Raw genomic sequence first — 9708 nt, forward strand, 5'->3', positions numbered from 1 at the left:
TTCCAGTGCTGCTTCTACCCAGCATTCTCCCTTTTTGCAGTGTTTCATCCAACAGATTCTAGCCTCCATGATTCCACTGATAGGCAGTCTACTTTCTTTAATTCATAGAGACTACTGTTATGCTTGAGTTCCCCTTGCCTGTGCAACCTAGCAACCTACTCCAGACAGTAGGCTTGGGCAATAGTAAAGGGTCATATTCTTTGTTTCCTGTATCTCAGAGATCATTATTTGTATTCTGATATCTATTATTTGAAAGATTTTTTAAAAAGTTTAAATGCCCAGTTTTTACTTATTTTAGGTGGGAAAGGTATATATATGATCACTTTTGTACTACCTTGTCTGAAATCAAAATTTGATCTTATGGAATCCTGCTCCTTAGGTGTCTACCCCAGTCTTCAGTTGAGGCCTTGCAGAATGGCTTCTCCTTTGCAGAACACTCTCTTCTCTGTTACTCTATGATCACATTATAAGCACTGAAGCCATCCTCAGTCTTAGCTCAGCAACAGAGGTCCCTCTCCCTGGATTGTGATAGTAAAATGCTCTTTGGAGAAACACCAGGTTAATGGGGGGTGATGACAGGTTTATCATGAGTCTCACCTGATAGGTATTCTCCTCTTGAGGCTCACAGTTCCCAACATATGCAATGCCTAGAACATTCAATTTCCATATTTCAAATGACTTTATAGTTGGTTTTAGCAGGAGGACAAATTCAGTAAAATTACTTTGATACACATAGACAGAATAAATGTCTCATTTCCACACCTTCTCCCATAAAGCCTCTCTTTAATTGACTTCCAAATGCTATTATTTTTCTTGCTTCTTTCTTACCACATTTACTGTGCCAAATCAGTATCAACATTTTATGAGAGCTCCTTAATAGTTTGCCACTTAAAAATTCTGACATATCCCAGGGCTTAAAATCGATATGTTTTCCATTCTGTGTATATGCAATCCTCGGGTGACTTAACTCAGTTCAACTTGTGTTCATATACCTATGTCAGACTTCTAAATTTTATTCTTGTAAATGCATCTGTGTACTTGAATCTTCCAATTGACTATCTAATTAACATGCAAATATTGTAAATCAAAAACAGATTTTCTAATGTTTTCCATTTATTGCTAACCAACCTAAGAAACAAACACAAAAAAAAACAAAACACTCACAACTAAGCAGTTCTACTATTACCATCCATCTTTGCCCAAACTTTCCCGTATGTCTCACCCAGATTATTACATAGCTTTTTAAAGTAGTTTTCCTGCTCCTACTCTCTACAAACTGTAATTAAAATTAGTATATTTTAAATTTGACTTTATATTCTTAAAAGTACATGGCAAATTTTGTCAGTCATCTCCATGAACTCTTAATAATGGCTGCCCATCTCACTAAAACTAAAATCCAAATTGGACTTTTCTTTTCATCATAAAACTTGTCATGTCTTAGACCATTAATTCCTCTACTGGCACTTACTTTTTCCATTCAGTTATAGCAACACTGGAGTATTTGCTTTTCCTGAGAAAGAACAAAGATGAGGTCTTTGTTTTTTCCTGTGCCATAAATGCTTCTTATGTATTGGGTTGTTGGGAAAGTCATGACACATTTTTGCATAGAAAAACATAAAAAAGTCATGACTTTTCTGAAGACCTAATAAATATCAGATAGACTGTGCCCTCAGTCATTCATATGAATGCTCAAATTTTAACTGTTCAACAAGTACTTTCTCAGATACAGTATATAAACATTTCCTAAGACTATCCCACATCTTGGGCAGAAAATGGGATTGTGGTTAAGGCAGTTAGATTACATATGGTCAAAAAATACACCAGGTCCATGTGTGTGCATGCCCCAAACCCCAAAAGAAGAAAAGACTAGAGAAGGGATTGTGGCATGGCCATCCCCATTGAGGGATGGTTTCTCACTTTCCATCTCTCTGACTCTGTCTCTGGAAACTACATGTGCCTATAGTAAAAACAAACCAACACAAACAAAAAATCCCACATCTTATTTATCATGCAAAATTTTTACAATGAAACTGTATTTCAATTTCCAGATTAATGTGTCTTTTTATTATTTAGGATTCTCTACTAATTGTAATGGTAGATTTATAAAGGCAAATACTTTGTCTATGATATCTACTGATATATTCCCAGAACTCTAGACACGTCCTTGCATATGGTAGGTACTTCATAAATAATACTGAATGAATGAATGGATGGGTAAATGAAAAGTGATTATTTCATTCCACAAAATGGTTAAAACAACCATTGGTTTTACTGTAATAATTTCATGGGTTGTTTTCCATGAGAATAAATATAGATAAGTAAGCAAGTGAATAGACATACATACCAGGAAAATACATATAATCAATGATAAACATTAAATGTATAGTAATTATATATGTATTCTGAAATACCTTTTACAAATGTTTTAGTGTCTAAATATAGCAGCACTTTGTGAGTCAACAAATGTTCACTGAGATTCCACTGTATTTCAGTAAATACTTTGGTTGCTGTGAATACAGTGTATGGCATAATCGAATCCTTGACCTCTAGGAGAGTACTTACTAGCTTATTGAAAAGACAGGCAAAGAGTAATAAAGATATCTGTAGATAGCAACTGGTATTATAAAAATTGCAAGCTGGCACTATGAAAGAAATTAATTGGGATTTAGCTGTAATGACTAGTTAAATGTTCTTATGAAGTGACTTTTGGATTTAAACTGCATGACAAAAGAGGAAACGACTGTTTGGAGCTACGAGGTACATAATTCTGAGTGGAAGGAAGTTTCTGCAAAGACTCTAAAACTAAGATGATGTTAGGGTGTCAAGGGAAATGAAAGAAGGCCAGGGGTTCAGAATGCCAGTAATGGATATGGAACAGCTAGGACAGATGTAGTCGGAGATCTAGGCCAGGTCATGTAGTACTTGCTGTGACATGGTGACATGTGTGAATTTTACTCTAATTGCAATGGGAAGTGATTGGACTATTTCATAAGGAGAAATTATGTTATTTGGTTCATGATTTAGAAATCTCACCAGACTGTTATCTAGAAGAGGGATTATAAAACAGGGAAAAATACAGACAGATCAACCAATTAAGAGACTGTTACAGTAATCCAGGCAAATAACTCAGACCAAGGGGAGAAGGAAAGATGAATTTAGATAATATGGCATGTGGAGAGAAACAACTTTCTGCTGATTATTTTGGAAGCATAGGAGGAAAACAGGGGGGGAAAGAATGACTCCTTCATCTTTGCACAGCATTTTTTGAGATGATACTGAGATGGGATGTGATCATCAGTTTGGCATGAATTTGGTGAGGTTAAATATATGTTTTTGTTTGTTTGTATTTTTAGTTTGCTATAGGATGCATGTACTTGCCAGAGAGATACAGAAAGGGAGAGAGAGAGGGAAATTAAGAAATCAGTACTGGGGGAATGGCCATGATGCAATCCACTATCCTCCATCCTTCTCTCAGGATTTTGGGCACACACACACACAAACACAAACTCCAAGAGTGATTTTTCACCCACCAGGTCTGGAAATCAAACCATGTAGTCAGCCATATGGGATCCAGTCACCATAATGTCCACACCACCTGTTGGCCCTATTTTTTGATTTTTATAGGCCTAGTTTAAAATTTGAGATACATATTAAATATCTGTATACAGATGCAAATACATGGTAGACTATAGTGATGAGGGTTAGGCTATAAATTCAAGCCATCAGTATAAATAAGGCTTTCAAAGACAATGAACTGAGTAAAATCATGGGAGAAAAGGATGGAGATACATACATATATGTATGTATCTCTTTCTCTCTCTCTCTTTCTCTCTCTCTCTCTATACACACACACACACACACACACACAAATATATATATACATACACACATACATTTACATATATGTAGAGAGAGGAAGAGTAAAATAATCTTAGAATGCTAAAACAAGGCAAAATGGTAAAAAATAGGTATTAAAACAATGCTTTCAATTTTTTACAGGACAGGATGTCAAATATACATAAAAGGCAAAATGAAAAAGTTTAATTATTGATTCGATGACAATTATTAATATTTTCTTTATTGTAAATCATACCTGACAGATAAATAAATGCTCAGTGAATTCAAAAGTAATATCTGAAATGATTCATTATTGTAACAAAAACTATAACATTTGAAGTAGAGATATTTTCACACAGAATTTTAAAATTTCAATATTTAATATAAAATATTTAAATATGCAATCTTACAGTTTTGTTTTTGTTAGGCTAATCTTAAAGGCACTAATAATAGTAAATATGTACTCAGAAAGACAAAACAAAACTATAGGTAGAGTAGAAACCGAATAAATATTAAGTATAATTAAAAAAGGAGAATGATGGGAGTAGAGGAGACAAATATGAGAACAAAAAGAGAAGACAAAGCAGATTCAATGTTATCATAGCTTTCAGTATTGTTTTTTTGGAGAGGTTTCTGCTATAGGGTGCGTGCGCTCATCAGAAAGACAGAGAGGGACAGACAGAAAGAGAGAAATCCCCCCCCCAGGGGGGTGGCCACACCACAATCCCTTCTCTTCCATTCTCCTCTAGGGATCATGGGCACACACACACATGCCTGGCGTGAGTTTGAGCCTCCAGGTCTGGGACTTGAACTATTGTCGGCTACATGGGAGTCCAGAGACATAGCTATTATGCCAACTGCTGGGCCCTCAAGCATTCAGTACATTTTATTGCAGTTAAAATATGTCATTTTAAATTAGAAATGTTCCTATAAATGGCAGATCTTTGCTAAAATAAATACATGCCACAACTTATAACACTATTAAAATAGAAAGCAATAGTGATTTTCCATATGTAATAAAAACTGAAGAAGTTTGCATGAATATAGAATACCAGAAGGGTTTCTTGAGCTTGTCACGCCTGCACACTGAAAAAAAGTGACTAACAGTGATGGCCATGTTAGATTTGTGTACTATAATAGGCCTAAGCAAACATTTCTTTTTTTTTTTCTTTTTTTCTTTTTTTTTTTTAACAGTGATGTTGCTTTCACATAAGATCCATGTAAAATTACCTGTATTGGAAATGCCTTTTCTGTACTTCTAAATGTCAGGTTATTAAATTTCTTTTTATTTCTCTGTGGAACAGGCTGATTTTTCATTGTGTAAAAATGTCACAGAACAGCTGTGACCTTATGTTTGCAGATGACTGGCACAATAAAGTGTCAGAGTGAGTCAAAATGCCATTCACTGATGAAGGGGGTTGCTTCACGTTCATCGTGTGTTTATAATGACTAACACAGATGTGGACTGTTGCATATAAGTTCACTAATAAAATTGCTATTTACCATAATGTTTCTTAATACCAATAAATTAAAAAAGACATTAAAGATATAATTAGGTCACCATGTATCACATAGATGAAAGTGTTAAGTGTTTTTTTTTTTTTTTTTGGGTGGAACAATGGGCGAATTCTAACCATAGTCTATTTTTGTCATGCATGGTACTTTGAAGCATTTTTACTTATAAATAGTGTATGTTTACTCTTATGTTATTATGAGAAGTTGAATTCTATTTTATTGCCAGAGGGCAGATGCATTATTAGAGGGGAGAGAGTGAGAAAGAAATAGAATGTCACCCTTAGTTGACACAGTCACACCGTAATCTTTTTCCTCCATTTCTCCTTCCCATGACCATTTTGGGCATGGGCACACACATCATTTTTTCTCTGATAAATGACCCTGATTTTCAAATTCTATGTATTCAAGCTTGCCAGTTTTTCTATTACTTTAAGGCCATGTATCCACAAAGAAAGTCTAAGTAGCAACTAAATGGATAATTACTTGAATTTAGTGGATGGTGTCTATACCCTCTCTAGTAATAGACTTATTGCTCTATTTTTCTTAAGTTAAAGTAAGTTGTGTCAATAACATAATTTTATCAATAGTTATGTCAAAGGTCTATTTCTCCCATGAGAAAGACAGGCAATGAGAGAGAGAAAAAATAATAATAATAAAAAATAATAAAAAAAAACAGAAGAGATAAGCACTCCCACCACAATCCACAATCTTTATGCTGTGATCTACTAGCAGCCTCAGCCAGTCGGGATCACGGCTATGCAGCCACATGCCTGGTGTGTTCAGGGAGGCCTCAGGATTTGATCTAGAACCTTCACATGTGGACCCAGCATCATGAAGTGTTTTATTAGCATTGCACCAAGGCCTGAATCTCTATCAAAAATTTGCATTAATTCTAAATAAGGACAATTATCTTTCCTACTGTTGAAAATATAATAAAAAATTAAAAATTACAAATAGTAGCATGCATAAAGAACATTGGTCACACTTAAGGTCTGAAAATTTACTTAGTCAATATTTTAAACATGTGAAGAGATAGTTAAACTTCTTCATGCAATTCCACAATAATGGAGCAAGAACAAGGAGAGACCCAAAGACAAATATTATTTGAGTCCATCTTAATGAGTGGATTAGGTAAAACTTATATTGCCAGAAGTCGGGTCATGGATTTCCAAATGATCTAGTGAGAAAAAAAGTTACCTACAAATAACCATGAAGGAAACTTGGGCCATGCTAGCAATGCTATCTTGAGTATATAGTCACAGTTATATAACGCTCTTTGAGTTGTTCAAATCTCACATAATCATGCATTAAAAAGGGTGACTTCCATTGTGAGAAATTTGAATCTAAATAAAATTATAACAAAAATAAATGAGAACAATTTCTCTAAGATGAGTAAAGATATATGAGAAGACTTCAAAAAGTTCATGGGAAGACGGAACTAAAGTATATGTTTAATTTGGTACAAAACAGTTTTTAAAATGTATGCATTTTTTTTTCATAGTATGCCATCATCCAAAACTTTTTGATGATTCCTCATATATCTCTCTGCAAACAAATAAGGGCAGTGGTAGATTGAAATATACCCTAGAGACTAGTACGTGGTCTAATGGTTAAGGTGCTGGACTTCCACATGGACAGTCATGGTTCGAGTTTCAGATCCGGCAGCTTCAAAATCATACTGGGTGTGTGTGTATGCATGCCCACAATTCAGAGAGGAAAATGGAGAAAGGATTGTAACATGGACAATCACACTGTGGAATGCTTTCTCACTTTCCTTCTCTCTGTCTTGTGAGCACACACTCTCTATGGTAAAAGCCAGATAAGTAGCCAGTGTGTTTTGACCCTTTTGAATGGAAATTAAAAGGAAGATGCAAAGGATAATGTCATAATACATAGAAAGAGTATTTATTGTGCTCCATAACATGAGGAGATTTCAAAAAATTCAAGAGAAAAAAATGGAATTAAAGTGTGAGTTAATTTTGGTGAGAAAAAAAAATACCCCTGGGAATCCATTTATAGTATATATATATTTCTTTTGAGAGGTTTTTGCTACAGGGTGCATGAACTTGCCAGAAAGACAGAGAGACAGAAAACAAGAAATCACACCCTGGAGGAATGGCCCGCAGTAATCCCTTCTCCTCCATTCTCCTCTGGAGATCTTGGGCACACACGCACACATACCCGGCATGAGGTTAAGCCACCAGGTCTGGGCCTCTTATTGCAGTTGACAACATGGGAGTCTAGCAACATAGCCATTACACTAACTGCTGGTCCCATATAGAATATTTTTTATCACATGCATTTTGGAAGCCAGCAGGTGGTGCAATGGTTAAGGGCACTGGACTCCCATATACCTGACTGTGGTTCAAGTCCTAGACCTGGAGAATTACTTTCTCATTCTCTGTCCCACTCTGGTCAATTTAAAATAAATAAATAAATACAATAATTATTTTATAATATTCATTTTCTATGAACTTTTTGAAGACCTTTGAATATGGATTGTTGGCTTTTATGAAAATTAAAAGATTAGTCATGAGAGTAACATCAGACTTGTGTCACTAACTACTGTAAGAATTGGCCAGGGAGAAGGGCCTGTGATATTGAGTAAAGCAAACTTTAATCATACACATTTTTTTGTTTGTTTCTAAAACTAATGTATGATTAGTTGTTATTTCTGACTTTAGAAATTTGTTTCTTTCAGCCATTTCTAATACTATTCATTAACTTTAACATTTATAGAAATGGAAGACAGGCTTTAATGACAATTTGATTTTTTTTTTTTTTAATTTTCATACCTAGTCACTGAGCATGTAAAATGAGGCAGGTCAAGGTATCACTGTTCGTGCTACTATTGGAATTTCAATTAGAACTGTAACATAAATAACCAATTATGTTTATTTAACAACATATAGCTTGAAAGTGGGTTTTCTATTTGTGCTACTTTTGCCTTTTTACCTTTACCTCTGTAAAACAGAATTTCACCAGCCACAAAGAAGGAAGTGTCCATCTTAAGTATTTGTGTCAAGACTTTTAAATATTAACGTTCTCAACAAAGAATACATGTTTTATCAGTGTGCTAAGATCTAACAAGAAGCAAATACATGGGAAGACCCCATGATAGCAACAATAGTTATGACAGTTAAAACTACAAAACTGTACTGGGCATTTCAGATAGAGTAATGATGCCCTAAGTCTGGCAGTCACTAATTCTGCCTGTATTTGCAGCTTTTGACATGACTTTTTAGTGCTTTCAGGTTAACAATCTTTTAGTAATTTAAAAGTAGCTCAACCTTGTAAAAGACAGAATATTAAAGCATTAAAAACAAATAGGCTACATTGAATACTGAAAAAATCCTGGGAAACAAAAGACTGGGGGATTCGAGAGCCAGCAGATAGTGTAGTGGTTACGTCCTAGACTCCTACATAGTCAACCACAGTTTGAGTCCTGGAACTGATGGCTTAAATTCACACCAGGTGTGTGGACATGTGTGCCCAAAATCCCAAGAGGAGAATGGAGAAGAAGGAATTGCAGTATTGCCATTCCCCTTGGGTGGTGATTTCTCACTTTCTGTCTCTATCTTTCTAGCAAGCATGTATACTCTACAGCAAAAAAAAAAAAAAAAAAAAAAAAAAAAAAAGAAAAAGAAACAAGAAAAGAAAAGATTGTGGGGATTATACCTCACTTCTGAAGAAAGTATAAAAACACAACCAAGGATAAGATAATTAAATATCCTTGTCTCCTTTCTAAGTGAACATCTTATTTTAAGAACTAATATAGCTCAACCAGGTGGCTCAGGGAGTATACACGAGGTTGGAGCTGTATGGGAGGTTTCCGTTCAGTTCTTGAACCAACTTAAAGCAGGCTGCAGTCAGGCTCATTCCTGTCCTATTTAGCTGGGAGGCTGTGGCCTGTGTATCACAGCATGGTGACGACCTGTCAAAAATGCCTATCTACCACTCTAGTTCATTCAATTTTCAAAAACTAATATGCTATATCACTATATTTAATAGGTTCCTGAATGTCATATATAAGCTTATAATTGGTTAAATTTATGTTATGATTATTCTTTTGCATTTCCATAAACTATGTAAGTACTCACCCTTTTTTTTATTACATAATGTTTGATTCACTGAACAAAAGGTTTATTTTGCTTCAGTGTTCTAGCAGTGGGAGTCAGAGAATTAAGAAAAGTCAGAGTGCGTGACAGACATAGAAGTGAGGACTCAGATGTGGAAGTAGCAGGCCCTGGAACCCCCCAAGGCCACCTCTGGTCTTGAGGCTGCAAGATCCACCCACGATCTGCTTTTCCTGGTTAGAGGTTGAATTTTACCTGGTACTGTTGCTGCTGCAGGAAT

General features: G+C 35.2%; 1 pseudogene; it reads left to right on the plus strand.

Annotated features, from left to right (window-relative positions):
* The window catches only part of LOC102476980 (uncharacterized), a 58744-nt pseudogene that overhangs the window by 48717 nt on the left and 319 nt on the right, over positions 1-9708 (plus strand).

The sequence above is a fragment of the Tupaia chinensis genome, unplaced genomic scaffold, assembly GCF_000334495.1.
Source record: "Tupaia chinensis unplaced genomic scaffold, TupChi_1.0 Scaffold139190_1, whole genome shotgun sequence".
NCBI lineage: Eukaryota > Metazoa > Chordata > Mammalia > Scandentia > Tupaiidae > Tupaia > Tupaia belangeri.